This window comes from Chionomys nivalis, chromosome 5 (genome assembly GCF_950005125.1).
Source record: "Chionomys nivalis chromosome 5, mChiNiv1.1, whole genome shotgun sequence".
NCBI lineage: Eukaryota > Metazoa > Chordata > Mammalia > Rodentia > Cricetidae > Chionomys > Chionomys nivalis.
The window spans coordinates 14,178,856-14,197,578 of NC_080090.1; the positions used below are offsets into that span (position 1 = coordinate 14,178,856).

Here is an 18,723-nt window from a genome sequence, read left to right on the forward strand (position 1 = left end):
GAGGAGGTGCCAGTAGGAGGAGGAAACAGAGGATCCAGAATAGCAAAGACAGTAGCCAACTACACCCAGAGTTGCTTTTAGCTGGTAGTGGTGAGACTGACTCCAGGAGTTTCCTTTTCACCTCCTGATACTTCAAAAGCCCTCATCAAACACCCTTTCTACCGTTCGTTTGTAGAATTAGGATGACCCCATACTATAGAAGTTTAAATAATGCGTTGACTTGAGTTATTGATTTCATGGTCTGGATATTCATTAAGGTTCTATGTTGGGCAGTATGTGAAGTTCCGAGAAGACAGGGAAGTAAAGCACTTACAGTCTGGTCTGGAAGGTTCATAGACAATTGAACCAATTTCGATACCATTTGTGTAGTGGTTTGAATAGGTATGGTTCCCATAGACTCATGTGTTTGAATGTTTGGCCCATAGGGAATGGCATTATTAGGAGTACTCGGAAGGTAGAGGCTGGTGGATCTCTGAGTTTGAGGCCATCCTGGTCTACAGTTAGAGTTTCAGGTCAGCCAAGCTTAGGCAGTGAAGGAAACCATCAAATCCAGAAAGCTGGTAAAGATTTCAATGAATGAGAGGGGCATGCTCTAGCCTCAGCAAGCAGCAGAACTTGGCAGCGTCAGCCACATGGTTCTGGCTTTAGAGTCAAGGTTAGAAGAAAGGGGTCATAGGATCTCCCTCTACTACACGGGAAACCTTTAAGGCCATGCATGGAGGTCTAGAGAGGCCATTGTGTGAAGCTGTGAAGGTGAATCCTGGATTGCTTTGGAGATCCCATGATGTTGGAGATGCCAGAGCCATAGGGAAAGCTGCTGATAGAGTGGAACCTTTCTAGAGAAAGAAGTGTGTTGCAGTCAACAAAGCTGAAAGAATTTGGCAATCTGAAGAGCATTTTGACACTAGACATAAAAGTACAGAGTTTGAAATTTGCCCAGTCGGTGTTTGATCTTGCTTTAGCCCAGTATTTCCTCATTACCCTCCTTTCCCTGTGTTTTGGAACAGTAATATATATCCTGTGCCATTATGTGTTGGAAGTATGTGACCTGTTTTTTTAATTTTAATTTTATAAGGGATTACAGTTAAGAGATTGCATGAATCTCAGAAGAGATTTTGAACTTTGGACTTTTTTAAACATTGTTGCGACTGTGATAGAGTATGGGGACTTTTGAAGTTAGACTAAATGCATTTACATTATGTTATGGCTTCAAGCCTTATGAGGGCCAGGGAGTGGAATGTGGTGGTTTGAAGTTTGTCCCCACAGACTCATGTGTTTGAATGCTTGACCATAGGGAATGGCACTGTTAGGAGGTATAGCCTTGTTGGAGGAAGTGTATCACTGTGGAGGTGGGCTTTGAGGTCATATATGCTTAAGCTAGGCCTGGTGACACAGATTCCTTCTGCTGCCTACAGATCAAGATGTCGAACTCTCAGCTCCTTCTCCAGCACCATGTCTGCCTGAACATTGCCATGCTTCCTGCCAGGATGATAACCTTCAAAACTGTAAGCCAGCCCCAATTAAATGTTTTCATTTATAAGAGTTTCTGTGGTCATTCCGTCTCTTCACAGAAGTAGAAACCCCAGCTAAGAAAATTTGTGGTAGATTATGTGGTTTAGAGGATGTCTGCATCCGTTATATCTGTTTCTGTCACCTTTTGCTGGATTCAGAATTTGACACACAGTAGGCATCCAGATAATTAGTTGGCTGACCCATCGTTATTTGGTTTGCCTTGGAAATGTACAGAATATAGCTGAGTAGGTAGATGGAAGAGAGGAACTCACAGAGTAACGAGCATGACATGTTTGGGAAAAATTGACGTTCTAGGATAGTTATGATAAGATAAGGAAAGGATAGAGAAGGGGTGGAGCTACATGGGCAGGAGAGACTCCAGTGTCAGTGGGGCTATGAGAAGGCTGGGTTGTGATGATACCGAGAGATGCTGCAGAGGACTGTAGTAAGAAGGCAAAGCTAGGGTGGCAGGGCAAGGGACTAGAAGCTAATGCGAGATGTCAGGGGGCCAGGGTGAGATTGCTAGGTGAACAGGTTGACGGGGTGGAGAAAAGACAGACTCTGTACTGCAGGTCTCCATTGAAGAACTGCCAGTGTGTGTTCCAAAATACCACTCGATGGTTTTTCTGTCGTGGGGCAAATGCACAGGTTTTATGATCTCTTCCTGAAGTATTTATTTCACCTTAAACAAAAGTAGAATTAGTGCCATCAACCTCTGTTTTCCTGTTGCCCAGTGTTTCCAGAGGTAGTCAGAATTTGGCCTTTCTCAGTTAAATTTCCACTTGTATTGCCCCGCCTTACTCCCCCACCCCGGAGTTACAGCCGATTTTAAGCATGGTAGCATTTTTGTACAAATTCTGTTATATACTTCCACCTGATAGGTTATTTTAAGAATGTAACTCTGTTAGTGTTATCACACTGTGAATAAGCAAAGATATACCTAAATATGACCTGTTTTACAGTATGTGTTTAAATTTCTCTGATGGGTCATTAAAAAAAAACAAATAAAATTCTTTTTAAAGTCATGTTGTAAATAGGATCCGTGCTTTATTTAGTTGATAACTTGTAAATCACTTGTTAATAAGGAATCTACTTTGTAGGTTTGCATTTTTAGCTTTGCTTGGTTGCCTACCTTTATCTCCAACCAACTGCCAGAGCAGCTTTCCTGAGTTTTGTTCAAACATTGCTATTCTTACTGTGTTTATCGTTTCTTGGCTATTTATTATTTCCTTCAGTAGCCCTTCTTCCCTCCTCCCTATATATTTCCTTCTCTTTATCCTCCTCCTCTCTCTTTCTTGTCTTGTTTTGTAGCCCTGGCTGGTTTGGAACCCACTACATAGACCAAACTGGCTCTCAAATGCAGAAATCACAGGCATATGACACCAGGCCCGGCTGGTAACTATCCAGGGCCTGCTTTGCACCAGGCATTGGACAGACAAATACGAAAAGATGGTGAGGGCCTGACTGTCATGGATACCACAGTCTAAACAGTGAGAAATACGGCCAGCTTTTCTTGTGTAGAATATGGCTGTCACTTCTGTGCTGCTTAATCTACCATGTTTTAGGGCTTAGGGTTCATGGATTCATTCTGTCATTTCGCATGATTGATGAGCGGTGTCCATAAGAAACCAGGCACGGTTTCTGTGACTTGCCTCCTTTTCATAGTCCTGTAACTTGCCTTTGGTAGTGGCCCTGCTTTGTTACTGCGTTTAGCACTCTGGCTTGAGTGTGTGTAGCTCTGACAGTTAAAGTGGTGAGCTTACTTAAATAATGGATGTCAGAGAGGCTAAATGAAAACATTTAAAAGGCTCTTCCCAACTGTTAAAGATCTTGGCAAGTGCCCAGTGGTGCTGGTATATTAGAGCAAGTTGGATCCATGGTTTTCCTGGCTGTGGATTGGATTGGGCTCCTGCCTGATCTACCAGCTGGTCAGGTGTCAATTCCATGTTTTCAATGTGCTACTCTTTGCTGAAGCGTTATATTGTTAATGTACTACAGGAACAGAATCTGCTGATATAATTCAGGCTTATGCTAATAGCTTAAATTTCCATATGTAAATAACATCTCCATATTTTAAAAAATGACCTGTGATTCTTTGGTATTATTAGTTTTCTTTTTTTCATTTTCAGTTCAATTTCAGGTGTGTTGTAGGATTAGCATATCTGTACAGTTTTTTAAAAATACTTTTTAGTAAATGTATATTATCAGATGTAAAGACCAGTATACTTTTAACACTTAAATGTTCTCTATTACATAATTCAAATAATACATAATATTTTAAATTTAACATGATACATGTCTCTAGTCACTGAAGGTTACATGGTTTAGAATTTGACTTTTTTCTAAATATTATTTTGATACATGCACCTATCAGTTAAACTTTTAAGTATCTCCCTGTGTATATGTTATGTACTGCATTTCTGTATTAGTAGTACATAGGAAAACACACCATTGAAAGTTGTCAGTGCGCTATACATTTTTCTCTGCTCCCCTCCCTTCTTCTTCTCTCCCCTTCTACTGTCTCCCGTGACCCCCCCCCCTATTTACTCAGGAGATTTTGTCTGTAATGGAATAAAAACATTAAAAATTTTTTTAAAAAAATATTTATGATCAATGTCCTGGGTGAAGGTTGATCAATCCTGGAAAAATGTACCACTCTTTGACATAGTGTACATAGAAACCATCAAACTGTCTACTTATAAATAACATTGTTATTTTTAACTATAGGGTTTTTTTCATTTTCTAAATTCATATATGTGCATAATGAGGACCTTTCTGTATGTGAACAATATAAATAAAGTATAAATTGGATGTGTGGTAACGCCATACAAAATCCACAAAGAGAAAGAAAAGAAAGCTGTCAGTGACTATTATATGTGGTACTTTCTTCTTCCCCTCCACTAGTCACAGTCTGCCCCAGACAGACTCTGTCTGCTGGGTATCCTTCCTTCCCGCATACAGGATATTGCCTGGCTCCCCTACCCACTCCTATCCCCAGTTTTCCCTCTGTTGGATCTTTTCCACTGGCTACTGTTTTCTCATTTTAAAGAAGCCCCAGATTCTTTACTCTCATGTTTTCCCATCCACCCTGAGTCCCACCGCTCTTGATTAACATGCTCCTGACACTCCCCCAATAAGCACTTGGACTTAGACTTCACTGGGTGGCTCCTCAGCAGTGATAGACAAAGCTGGCTTGCCATTTTCCTTGAGGCTGTCTTCATCTCATTTCCAGGACATCTGTTTCTGGTCTCTCATTGTCTTCAGCTGGCCACTCATTTTCAGTTTTCTATCCTTGGGGCACTTCTTCATCTTCTCCATCCTCACTGTGAGTCTTTTCTACATCAAGTCTTTAAATGTCTTATAAATGTTGTCTCCAATTGGTTTCAGAATAATCACAGAAGAGAAATAGCAGCAACCATGCATTGATTGCTTCTGAGGTTGCTTGATGAGGTTTATTTTACTGCTTTCTGTATAATTTTATTTATGTTATACGTTTTCCCTAATGAAAAGTTAAAGTCCATGTGATGATGCTTCCTAATTTTTCTTCTCTAATCCAGGCTTTTTCCTCAGTTGTAGACCCGTATATGGGTCTGCTGGTTTAACATCTCAGTATTGACAGTAGTAGATATTTACCTGAGCATGTCCCAAACTGAACTGACTTTTCTACTCACTTTTCCCGTCACAGTGATGGGAATGCTATCTGTTTAGGTGTTTATTAGAACACGAAATGTTGTATTTCACCTTTCTCATTCTTGTCTATCCCAACCATGTGCAAAGTTGGTTCCATCTTAAAGGACCCCCACATCTGACCTGTCAGAACTGCTTCTACTGCCAGCACCTTGGCCAGTTGCTGCCATTTCTTCTCTGTTCCTCATAGACTGAAGTCCTTACAGCAGCCAGAATCTTCCTGTGAGGCAGAAGTCTTGTTATGCTCTGATGTACTCAAACCCGGGGTAGCTTTCCATCACACTCAGTAAATACTGAGTCCATAGGACACTGTAGCTTGTATCGTTACTGTGAAATAGAGACACAATGTGAGAAACATTGAAAAATCACACAGATAGCTTTAAAATATCTGGCAAAGGAAAGAAAACTACTGAAATTAATTGTAGCCATGTATTTTATTTTAGCTTGTATGTCAGAAGTGTTTTTCCTTCTGAAGTGGGTTACATTGTTCTTGTTTAGCTCCGTTTGTGCTGAGTCATTGCACAATCCAGCTGTAGCTAGTGACTGCCATATACAACACAGGACTGTAGGACCCAGCTCCTGTGTGACTATACTTGGTGCCATCATCATTGGCTTCCCTCATGTTCCTCAAACTCTGTGTTAGGGGCATTTTTATCTCTAGTTCTCTCTGTTTGGAATCTTCTTCCAATTCACCCTGTGTTGTTTTTTTTTTTTTTTTTTTTCTTATTTTCTATGTGTTACTTTCTCAGGGACCTCCCCAGCCCTCAGCATTCTCTATCATTCTCTGTACCCCTTCACACAGTGCCTTTTCTCTATCACCATTTAATATAATAAATTATTTCTGTGGTGGTTTGATAAGTGTGCCCCTTAGGCACATATATTTGAATGCTTAGTCATCAGGTACTTGGGAGGGATTAGGTGTTGCTGTGTTGGGGTAGGTGTGGTCTTGTTGGAGGAAGTGTTTGGGCCTTGACACAGCCCAAGCCATGCCCAGTATCTCTTTTGCTGCCTGTGGATCCAGATGTAGAACTCTTAGCTTCTTTCTGGCACCATTGTCAGTTTATGTTTCCATGATGACAGTAGACTAAACCTGAAACTATAAGCAAACCCCAGTTAAATGCTTCTTGAGAGTTGCTGTGGTCATGGTGTCTCTTCACAGCAGCAGAACGAAGACAGTTTTCACCAGTATCTTTCTCCTCTGTTCACTGGAACAGGAGTTACACAGTTAGTGATTTTTGTCAGTTTTGTCCCTTGCTTTGTTTCAGAGCAGAGACGGTGCTTGTCATGTTGGAGGTAGACATTTGTTGATAATTAAATAGAATAAATGACTAAGAATGCTTGTTAGTAAGACTACTGAAAATGAATATACTATACTGCTTTGGAGTATGTTGGTATCATCTAGTAGTTTATTATTCTGGTTCACGTGAATATGTTTTTTTTATAGAGCCTTCACAAATATGTTTATATCAAGAAAGTTCTATAGTCTATGTAATCTATCAGTTTCTGAAACTCAACTAATACATTAGTTTTATTATTTCTAGATATCAGCAGTTGCAAAGTCACTGGACGAGTTTGTGTATTTTTATATTTAATAACTGGATTCAAGACCATTTATTTGGGGAAAACTTGAAACTAGATATTTCTAGTTAAGTTTATGTAGATAGGTTTAGACATGATGTCCTTAATCGAAATTGACAGTGTCATGACATAAGGTGGTATTTATTTCTTTTTTTTTTTTTTTTTGGTTTTTCGAGACAGGGTTTCTCTGTGGTTTTGGAGCCTGTCCTGGAACTAGCTCTTGTAGACCAGGCTGGTCTCGAACTCACAGAGATCCGCCTGCCTCTGCCTCCCAAGTGCTGGGATTAAAGGCGTGCGCCACCACCGCCCGGCGTGGTATTTATTTCTAAGAGCTTGTTTTCAAAACATTCTTTTAAGGACTAGTGACTTTTATCTGTGTTTAAAATTTTCATTTGAAAGGAACAGATTTAGTATTTACTTCTTAAAGATATTCCTTAAGTAATGTTCTACTGATAGACATTTATTTTAGAAGAGGTCAGCACATTTTCAAACCCTCCTAGTTTTTAAAAAAAGGTTGAGCTACTTTCTCGATATTTTGTGAGCCAATCAGGAACTGTATAGGAGCTTGGCTTTCAGGACTTACTCTCATTAGCGTGCTCAACCATCATTGTGTTGAGAGTGTCTTTAAGTTTGTACATCTAGCGTGTCACTGCTTCTCTTCTGCCCTTGGGATCCTACAGAGGAAGCCTCTTGTACATTATATGACAGTAGCCACACAAATCTAAGCATTGTGCCTGTGTCTGTAAACATACTAAATAATAGTTTGGTTTGACTTACTATTATTTTCAGCAAAAAAATAAAGATATTCTAGTATTTTCATCTTCATCCTAAGGTACCTCCTTAGGCACGCTCACTCGGAGGTTCTTGACCACATTACTTCTGCTAACCTTGTCTTTGGTCCATCCTATGATCTAGGACTATAAAACTGTGTTTCTTAGACAACAGAGTCTGACAGAACAAATTTATTTGGTAGCTGCTGGAGATACTGTATGGAATAATTTTGTAATGTTAGGGGAAACAGCATTGAGGAATTTATTGACTGTATGTTTTTCTAGTTTCATAGTGTGATCATCTGGTAATGGTTATGCTGTGATTTAGGGTGCTGACACTGCTTTGGAAGTCTGCTAGAAGAACATTCTGGAATATCGCTGGAGTAGCCAGCTTACTCCTTTAAAGCACATATACATGAATGTATACATACAAACAGACATAATTGCTTATATTTTGGGGGATGCTGGTATTCCAGTATGCGTATGTAATGTGTGATGGTCAAGTCAGGATCATTGATGTATCTGTCTTCTCAGATATAGATACAATTTCTTTATGTTGGAAACATTCAGAGTCCTCTTAGCAAAACCAGCCCATCAGTTAATCAGTCAGTCCTATGCTAACTGTTCTGCATTATACAGTAAATGATTGTCAGTCATAGTTTCTCTGCTGCACTACAGGAGATTAGACTTTTTTGTCCATATCTTACTGCACTTTCATGAATTGTCCACTTTCTGTGCTTTTGACTCTCTCCTAACTTTTGATAACCACTGTTTGAGTTTCTGCATCTGAAGTCACAGCTTCCCCATGCCAATGAGAATGTGTGTTCGTCTTATGTCACTCAGTGTGTTATCTTCTAAGTCGTATGGCTTCAGATAACTGGATTTTGGTCTTTTATGGTGAAATAACATTCTACTATTTGAGTGTCTGTGTATGCGCCAAATTTTCTTTGTCCGTTACCCCATTGATGAATACTGAGGTTGATTGTCTTTCTCTCTCTTGGCTACTTTGATTAGTGCTGCAGTAAACATGGCAGGAAAATGTCTCTTTGACATATCGACTTCAGTTCCTTTACATATGTTCCTTGTACTGGGATTGCTGAATTATGTGGTAGTTCTATGCTATTTCTTGTTTGCTTGTTTTGTTTTTTGAGATAGAGCCCAGACTAGCCTAGAATTCATGATCCTCCTGTCTCAGCTTCCTGAGTCCTGGTGTTGTAGGCCTGCACATATCATGCCTGGTTTATTTCTAGTTTGTTTGTTTGTTTCATTTTTTGTTGTTGTTGTTTTTTTGTTTTTTTTGCGACAGGGTTTCTCTGTAGTTTTGGAGCCTGTCCTGGAACTAGCTCCAGAGATCCGCCTGCCCCTGCCTCCCATTTTTAAGGAACCTTAATATAGTTTTCCACCATAACTGTACTAATTTACAGTTCTACCAACAGTATAACAGTTACATTTTCACTTTATCCTTCCTGGCATTTGCTACTAATACTACAACAACAACTACTACTGTTGTTACTATTATTTTGTGTTTTTGCTAATAGCCATTCTCATTAGGGTGAGATGATATTCCACCGTGATTTTCATTTATATTTCCCTGATGATCAGTGACATTGAGCATTGTCTCAGATACTTGTTGACTGTTTGTCTTTTTAAAAGAAATGTTTGTTTAGGTCATTTGCCCATTTTACAATCAGATTATTTGTTTAATGCTGTTCAGTTGTTTGAGTTCTTTATAGGTTCTGGATGTTGATCCTGGCAGGTAAATAGTTTGACAACATTTTCTCAAGTTCCACAGGTTGTCTTTTCATGCTTGTTTTCTTCCTGTGCAGCAGTTTCAACAATGGGTCATCTTCAGCAAGCTCTTCACCATGTGGTCCAGGTACATATGCATGCAACCTGGAAGGGTCCTTCTCCTCTGTGTTTATACAAGAGGCTATGGATACATTTGGAGTTGTTACCCGATAGTTATAAGCAGAAGCACACTTTTATTTATTTATTTATTTTTAATTAATTTATTTATTAAAGATTTCTGCCTCCTCCCCACCACCACCTCCCATTTCCCTCCCCCTCCCCCAATCAAGTCCCCCTCCCTCGTCAGCCCGAAGAGCAATCAGGGTTCCCTGCCCTGTGGGAAGTCCAGGGACCACCCACCTCCATCCCGGTCTAGTAAGGTGAGCATCCAAACTGCCTAGGCTCCCGCAAAGCCAGTACGTGCAGTAGGATCAAAAACCCATTGCCATTGTTCTTGAGTTCTCAGTAGTTCTCATTGTCTGCTATGTTCAGAAGCACACTTTTAAAAGGTGGGCTGCTAGAAGGAGACTTACTAGCTTTGGTCTGGATATAGGCCCTCCATACTGTCTACTGCTGGGACTAAAGGCACGCACAATCATACCAGGCTAGAATATTGATTTTCTAAGACATGGTTTTTGACTCTGATACCCAGATGGCAGTAACCATAGATATAAAGACCAGTGTGTTATATTTCTGGGAAGAGGGACCGAATAGAAAGGAGTGATTAGGATTTCATATTACTGTAGTCTGGGTATTGGGAAATTCCTTTACTATTAGATCCATTTAGGGTAAGCTATGTAGAGGAGGAGGTGGCAAAATTTCATAGGCTACTTGGAAGAAAGACTAAGCTAAGGGTAGTTTTAAAATGAATTAAGTTATCCTGATGTTTAAAAAAACTATAGAATTGTTTCTGTTTAATCAGCAAACAGACTTCAGGCTCTAGGATTTTTTTATCATGTCTGATGTACAGCTTGGCTGTTAGAAGAGGTGGACACAGGAGTAGCACAGGCCATTCTGTCTGGTGCCACAGGTCTGCTCAGTTCTGGGGCTGTCCTACAGGGTGAGAGGTGCTGCAGCTGGTGGAGCGTGTTGGCCAGGAATCTTGTGCTTGGTAGCTGGACCAGCACTAGAGGCATCATTAGGGCAAGAAGAAAGAGATCATGGGTCCCTGGGAAGGCTCAAGGACTGGGGTAGTCCTAGCTTAGGATATTTCAGAGAAAGTCCTTGACAGTGGGGTGGTATGAAATCACTATAATGGGAGAATAGCATTAGAAAATATGCATGTATATGGAAAAGTCTTAATGAAACTTTTTATTTTATGTAGGTAAATGTTAGGGAAAAATAAAAAGTATGTGTATCTGTAATAGAAAAAATTGGCGTGCGTAATATATGATAAAGGTGGTATTTCATAAAGTGTTGCTTCATTTTTGTGTGTATGTATAGATATACACACAGGACACATACACAGGGGTGCAGGAGTTCATGTAACCTGGGTCTTACTATGGATCAAGCTCAAGATTATATAGGAGTATTGTCCTGAAAGGGTTCCTGTGTTCTTAGCATAGAGATCCGGTTCCAGCTACTTCCCCAGAAGCTATCTCTATGGAAGCAACTGTAGTGAGGGCTTAAAAAAAAAAATCTAGGTAGGTCTGAGGCTATTTACTCATGTGGGCTGCTTCCTGTTGCAGAGGAGCTGGGGAGAGAGGCCAAACAGAGGCAGGGGTTAGGAACAAATATCTCAGTCACTCCCTTTTTACTGAAGAGTCCCAGAATACAGAGGTTTAGCCCCAGCCGTTGTCCTGTGCTTCCTGCTTAAATAGCTATTTCCTTACTTTCTAAGATTTATTCTCTCCCCCCCCCCCCCAACAGAAATATTTCCCACATATCAAGGTTTGGGCTGGAAAAAAGCCATTCCAACTTACTTTGCCTTTCTAGTGTTACTCTTCTGGGGTTCACTGAAGAAGGTGATAGAATTCACATTCTTAGGTTCCTGATGGATGGGAGTGAGCTGACTCTTCTGGTGAAGTCACTGAGGTCTAAGATACTCAGATTTACAGTTGCTCAGGCTCTGTGTGTTCATTTGTGTGCCCCCCCCCCAAGCATTTCTCAAATCATAGCTGCTTCTCTGTACCAATGGGCCTGCAGAGTACTGACCCACATGCTGTACTTCACACAGAGGTTTAAATTAGGATCTTTAATCTGTAAGAAGCTTACAGCTTATGAGTAGCCAGCTGCTCTGAACTTGATGTGGGCAGAACTGAGCTTTGGTTGGCTGTTGCGGGGTTCAGTAAATCATGAGGGTTGATGATTTGGTAGCAGGAGCCACAGGGCCTGGGAGGGGGTGAGTTTAATGGAGTGGAGCAATGATTTGTTCTTGCTGTGACTGAATGGAAGCTCAAAGTGGGTCTTGGGTACTGGCCCTGCCCTCCTGAGCATTTAGCCTAAGGACCTGCTGATGTGAAGTTAGCTTTGCAAAAGATGTGCTTTCATATCTGTAAAACATGTATTTTCATCTCGTGTGTATGAGTCTGGTAAGCCCAGCACAATGCCAATGCTGTGAGGAAAACTCGGAAGTGTGAGAATTGGGCCTTTCCTCATGTTACTTACTTATTTAAGGTGCAGGACTAACCCCTGCTGAAACATTCATCCACAGGCCAAGTATGCTCTTTGACTGGTAGCTGTTTGTTCAGGTTAGCCAGTTATAAATCCCCCAAATCATAGGCATGGGGTATTGTTAGAAATACTGAGAAAGGAGACAGCCCTGGGCTCCGAATGGTAGGATTTAGGAATTGGGGTGAGGGCAAAGCACAGAATGTGGGAGGAAGGTGTGAACTGAGACCAGGGAGGATGTCTGTGCAGACAGTGTTCCGACAGTAGGAGCCTTATCTCTTGTTCCTGTTCTGTCAGTCTCACATACTTTCCTTTTTTTTTTTTTTTTTTGGTTTTTTTTTTTTTTTTTTTTTTTTTGGTTTTTCGAGACAGGGTTTCTCTGTAGCTTTGGTGCCTCTCCCGGAACTAGCTCTTGTAGACCAGGCTGGCCTCGAACTCCCAGAGATCCGCCTGCCTCTGCCTCCCGAGTGCTGGGATTAAAGGCGTGCGCCACCACCGCCCGGCTCTCACATACTTTCTTACTTCATGACTTAAGCCTAGCTCTTGGGTTACTCCTTTCCTCCTGTGTGTTGTTACAGTGATTCCTGATTCTTATTGAGCTACATAATATTGCTACATATTAGTGTTTTGTATGCATTCCATGGAGTATCATATTACATATTCATAGCAATCTTGCCATAGGTACTTAGTGTTTAGTAGGCACTTTATAGCCAACAAAGATTAAATAACTTACCCACAGTGACATAGCAGGAAGTGATTGTCTGGAATCCTTATTAGGGTATCTTGAAGGCTGAATTCTCAGAAAGTAGAAGCTGAATTCCCAAACCTGTAGTTGACAAACTTGTGCACAGAGATCCTCGAGCCTCCTAAAATGTGCCAAACCCATATTAGGTACCCAATGGTCTTTTGATTGGGGAGGGGTTTCAGGGGTGTCAGGAATTTCAGGGCTTCCTGGTTGGCTTCACTGTGGAGTCTGGTTTAGGAACTGCAGCTTAATATCTGTACTTTAAGGCCTCTAGTATTTGACTGGCCATATTTTGTCTCTAAGTTATTCATAGAACTGTAGCAGGGTCCTCCTTCATCCCTGTTATCAACTCACTTGGTGGCAGGGTATTCTATCCTATCCTAACAGGCCCACAGTATCTGGGACTCCGAGAGAGTGACACTTGTGTGGGGAGGAGCAGACCTGGCAGGGGGATTTTCCTGGAACCAGCAGCCATTTTCTCTGAGCGAAACGTTGAGTGCAGAGCCTACTCACAAAGCTCAGGAAATCTCTGACTGGTTACTCACATCTTCTGTTTTCCCGGGTCCCTGCATTCAATGGGGAAGAGGGAGGGTCACATGAGGGCAGATCTCAACAAGTTCTGTTCCTCTCTGTCCCCAGCTGAACCTGAAATGGACACGAAGTGCCGAGTCGCTGGGGTGGCTGGGAGCAGCCCTAAATTTAGCAAAACTGTAGCTGTTGGGGGGCCGGCCTGGAGGAGGCCAGACCCAGCTGAGTGGACTAGATTTACAGTCAGTAATGTGGTCAGCATTGTCTCTGCTTAGTGTCACCTATGCTGGGCAAGCTTGAGGTTACATAGCATCTTTTGGTTTCCAAAGACGTTTGTTGGCCCGTCCTGCAGGGGTTCCTGGCTTTGCCCTTGGAGAATAGGCTTCATCCACACTAAGGAAACAATCCCTTGGTTTTCCACTTACCCATCCATCTATCCCCTCCTCCTTCATGGTCTGAAATTCTCACTGCATAGCCTCACCTTGGGTTGTAGATTTCTTTCATGACTGTTGGCAAGCTTGCTAACCTTTACCCCAAAGCCCTAGAGAGATGATCTGCGCTTTAGTAGATTCTTTCCATGGCATATGGCTTCTGGGATACTTTTGATTATGGTGATCAGGGTAGGGGTTGGGAGAAGAACTGAGATGGTTGAGCAGGGTTTTAAGGCCTGAGATGCTCTTTTTTGACTCCTATGAGACAAAAGCCAATGGGTTGTCCAGTTATCACCCAGAGTCAGTTGTGATGGTTTGGTGTGCAAGTCATAGACAGTTAAGGACTTCTCTATGGCCAGCTAAGGCCTGTGTTGTGATGTGGGCAGTTTGGGGGGAAGTAGCCTGTAAGACGAGAGAATGGCAGTCTGTGGGTAACAGAACATCTTCCCCTTGGGACTGTTCTCCACTCCTCAGATCTAATGGTGATTGCTTGGCCAAAGGAGCTCTGTCTCATTGTCTCAGAAGATGATGACCTGGCTGAATTTTCTCAGCTCTTTCAGAGTGGATGATTACACTCTTGACCAGGTCTGGGATCATGTCTCTGTGATATGATTTGCTAGAATAAATCACTATATCTCAGTCAGGAACTGTTGGGCCACTGCGTTATCTTTGTTTTCTTCTCCCACTCTCATGTGTAAGGGATCTCAATGGAGAAATACTTCAGTATCTGGCCATAATTGTACCCAGAGAGTTGTTTCCAGGTGTCTGTCACAGCTTCTACCCTTTAACACACTTACACTTCAGGCTGGTCACATGAACTACACAAGGCCATGTTCCTGGTGCCGCAAGCATGCTGTTTAGGTTCTGATACCTTTAAGGGTAACAGAGAAGGATTTGCAAACAGGCATTCTGTGGGAATGATTTTAGTCTAGCCTGGAGCGGTTTTCCTTCTTTCTGTAGTTGAAGTATTTGTTGAAGTTACAGAACTTCTGCTTGCTGAAGTTCTCTTAAATACAGGAAACATATACTTATTACCCTGGAGAACATGATATTACTTCCTAGATAAAAGATTCAACCTTTTGCTAAACAGTCAATGGTCCTCTGCAACACTTGGCAGCCGTCATGTCTCTTGGTTAAACATCTGCAGTTGGCAAGTTGCTTCATTCTAGAAAGGAGAATGATTCTCCCAGGGAGGACCTCTGCTACTTCTGGGTGGTAAAGGGAAGGGTCCTTGTATAGATTCTGGGATATGTTGATTTGTTTTAAAGTACAGGATAGTTGTCAAGCTTCTTTCTCTGTAATCTCCTTCTCTTTACTCTGCAATTGTAATGTCAGAGTGAAGATGTGAGTGATCCTATGACTAGGAAAGAAAGGGGAAGAACTGAGGTCATCAGGGCAGAAGAAACTAAGGGACCTGGAGGATGTGCACATTCTCTTGTTGGGTGCTTCAGACATCTATTCCAACAGTTTGCTGCTTGACAGATCCTGTGTCCCTTATACTCACACATTTCCCTTTCCTTGGGGTGGCACTTGCTTTTTTGTGGAGTAGCCCACAATTGGGAAGATACCCTGCTCCAGAGAGTGCATGGCATTCACAAAGGATGTCTGGGTGCCTGTCCTTTTGTTGTTTTCCCTTTGGTAGTGTAAATCACCAGGGATTGTTGGAGCATGAATTCTAATTGTTCTTAATAATAAAAACCCGGAGTCGGCTATCGGGATGAAAGCTGAAGGATCCGAGAATCAGGGCGACCTGCTCCTAGAGTTCTTACCTCTACCAAAAGGGCGTTCCTGTCCTCATGGACTGCTTCCTCAGACTGACTACTGCTCAGACTGCCCTATGTTCCTTCTTCCCTCTTGCTGGGATCAAAGGCGCGTGACTCCTGAGTGCTGGGATCACCTTTTGAAGGTGGAAGTCGGAAAATAAACCCACACCATCCTTCATGTGAGCTCTGTTTCTCTTTTAGACTGGATTAATTTTGTGTTGCCCAGGGTGGCCTTGAACTAACAAAGATCCATCTGTCTCTGACTCCAGAGTCTTGGGATGAAAGGTGTATGTCACCATTGCCTGGCCTCTAGTAGCTTAGCTCTGTGCTTGGATCTTCAGGCAAGCTTTATTTGTTAAAACACAAGCAAACAATTATTTTTCATGGTCAGAATCCTTGGTGTTCTTCAAGTTCACGTCCGTTTCTGCTGTCTTTTATAGGCAACTGAGGTGAGGTTTGTGGGCTCTGGACCTACCTTCTGCTGTCTCCGTGGTCAAATAGGCTTTCAGAACCAAAAGTTTCAGGAGTCCTGATCAGTGAAGGCAAATATTTGAATGGATCAGCAGATGAGTGTGTGTATTTAGAAACTCACTCCAGAGGAAAGAACCGTGGGTAAGCCTGGCTGCTCATCCTTGTTTCAGGTCAGAGTACACCCAGACCGCATCCTCTTGTCCTAGGCCAGCTGAGGTCATTTCCTTATGTACCCAAGGCTGCCTACACCCAGCCACTGTTTCCTGTTTTGGGTCAGGAAGTACAGGTCACTCCTCTTGTGACCTCAGGGTGGCTTTTGCTCATCTACCAGAGTTTTGTTTCCCTCACAGTTCAGATCCAGAACTTGTCTTGGACTCCCTTTGTGCCTTCTTCTCTGACCTAGAGCATTGGCAGCCACTGGGAATTACAGCCATGGAATACTGATTCCAGATTGTGCATCTACTGAGTTTCTTGGTCTTGTTTTTCACAAACCCTTTACGCATAGCTTCCACCGCTTCTGTCTCATTAGTAAGTTTTATTTCCTGTGAAAAGGGGCTTCATTTCACTATATTTGTAAACCACAAATCCATCTTTAGACTCAGTCTCAAAGAGTATAAAATTTGACAAATTAAAGAATTTTGAAAGCATATTTCTTTTCTATGGGAGTAGTGTAATGTTGCATGTCTGCCATATCTTCAGCTGTGGTAAGAATGTGCCTAGAACTCTATATGTGGCCTTTGGAATTTTTGTTGTTGTGCTGAAATTTGTTGTTGGTAGAAAGTCTATTTGTATAAAAGTTCATTTTCTTAGAGTTAAAAAAATAACATTTAAAATCCTTGTCATTAGTTTATTTTTATATTCATTTTACTGACCTATAATATACATGTAAAGACATGACCACATAGTGTGCTCATCACAAGGCATACATAACCTGTAAACAGCTCCAAAATAAAGATAAAAATAGGAATATTACAATCTCCCAAAGATACTCCAAAGTATTTTCTTGTCCCTCACTACCATCCAAGGGTGGATGCTGTTTTGATCTATTTGCTAATAGATTAATTTTTCCTATTTTAAACTTTATATAAATGGAATCATCAGAATTTTTCCTTTGTAGTTTGGCTTCTTTTATTCCTTTCTGTTTGTGAGGTTCATCCATGTTGTGTGCTATTTTCTTGGGAACTGTAGTATTCTGTATTATTAACAGGCAACAGTGGGTACTCCTGATGCTGTGTTGAATGTCTGGCTGTGCCCAGATTGTCATTATAAATGGTACTACATTAATATGTTTGTTCATGGCTTTAGTGAATGAATATCAACACATATTTATATGTTCTAAATAATTTATTTATGAGAACCTTACTGAATATTCTTAGTTCTGTCATTAGCAGGTAGAAGCTCAGGGAACCATCACTGTATATTTGCTACAGTTGACCTACATGTTATATGGAATGTAATTATACAGCTCTATAAACATATGCATGCATATATGTGTACATATGTGTACTTATATATGGAATTTTCTGTTGTATTTGCTTAGAAGTAGAATTGTTAGATTGTATTATTAAGGTGGTACCAAAGCAGTTGTACCAGTCAAGCTTCCGGCAGGAAAGTTCTAATTCTTGCACATCCTTGTCAGTATATGATGTTATTATCTTTCTTATCACTGTTAGTATTATAGGTGCTGTGGTCTAAACATACATTTTAATGCTTAGCCTCTTGCCCATTTTTATAATAGGTTTGCCTGTCTTATTCTTAGTCGTTTGTAGGAAATTCAGTATTGATATATGTATTGTAAAGATTTTCTTTTTCCCATAGCCTCTAGTCTCCCTATTTTCAGATTAACCCTTTGAAAATATTGGATTTTGTATACAGTACTATGGAGGGTATCTTATTGCTAGCATTATTGAAGTTGAACCACATTGATCAAAATTATTTTCAAATGACCCCTGCGGTATTGGTTATATAGGGTAGGACAGGATCTCTTCAAGTAATTGGAATATGAAAGCTGATATCTTTGGGACACATAAAAATAAAAATATTAAGTGTTTGCTGTGTGTAATGTAATGTTCTAGACACTCCACCTAGGCTACATAGTCTGCCCCATTTCTTCCTAAAGAAATCTGGTCAATTAGGTGCTATTATTACTCTGTATTCAAGCAATAAGTAAATAAATAAATCAAAGAAGTTTTATAAATGCTCAGGATCACAAAGCTAGGATTCTGGTTGCAGAGTTTGTGCTGTTCATGCTATTCTGTGTTCTTTACTGCACAAAGAGCCACATTTCCCAAATATTGTTCTACTATGGTACCAGTTCCCCATAAGGATTCAATAGTATGTTAGACAGACCCTTTACTGAGCAGGTAAGTTTGTCCTGGCAATGGGAAGCTGGTATGAGAAGCAGTTGCATCTTATACTGCTGTATCTCTGTCTACAAATAATATCTGTCACTGTGGAGACAGTGAACATTTGTGGAGTGAAAGAATCAGTATGCAGGTAGTGGACCCTGCTTAGCAGATGTGGGAACTCAGCAGGAATCAAGACCAAGGCAAGATTAGTTGGTGTTATAGGGGAGGCTTGGGAACATCAGTCCAGCTAGAGTATCCTGTTGTATAGAAACAAGGCAGCTAAGCTTGTGGTCAAAGAACAGGGTCCTTTGTCAGCAGGAGAGGCATTCCTAGTTATTGACAGATTAGAAAGTCTCCACAGGCATGTAGGACTAGCACGAATCAAGGTCAAGTAAGTAAAGGTTATGAGGGTTCAGGCAGTAAAGTTCAGCGTGGCTGGAGAGAGCCAGGAGTTCCAGTGCCAGCCCGGACTCCCCTTCTGAATGGGGCCTT

General features: G+C 41.2%; 1 long non-coding RNA gene across 1 annotated transcript in view; it reads left to right on the forward strand.

Annotated features, from left to right (window-relative positions):
* Positions 1-1,412: 1,412 nt before the first annotated feature.
* LOC130874302 (uncharacterized) overlaps positions 1,413-18,723 on the forward strand; it is a 47,907-nt gene continuing 30,596 nt past the window's right edge. The window contains exon 1 of the long non-coding RNA XR_009057126.1: positions 1,413-1,505. This is a non-coding gene — a long non-coding RNA (uncharacterized LOC130874302). The remainder of the gene's footprint in view (positions 1,506-18,723) is intronic.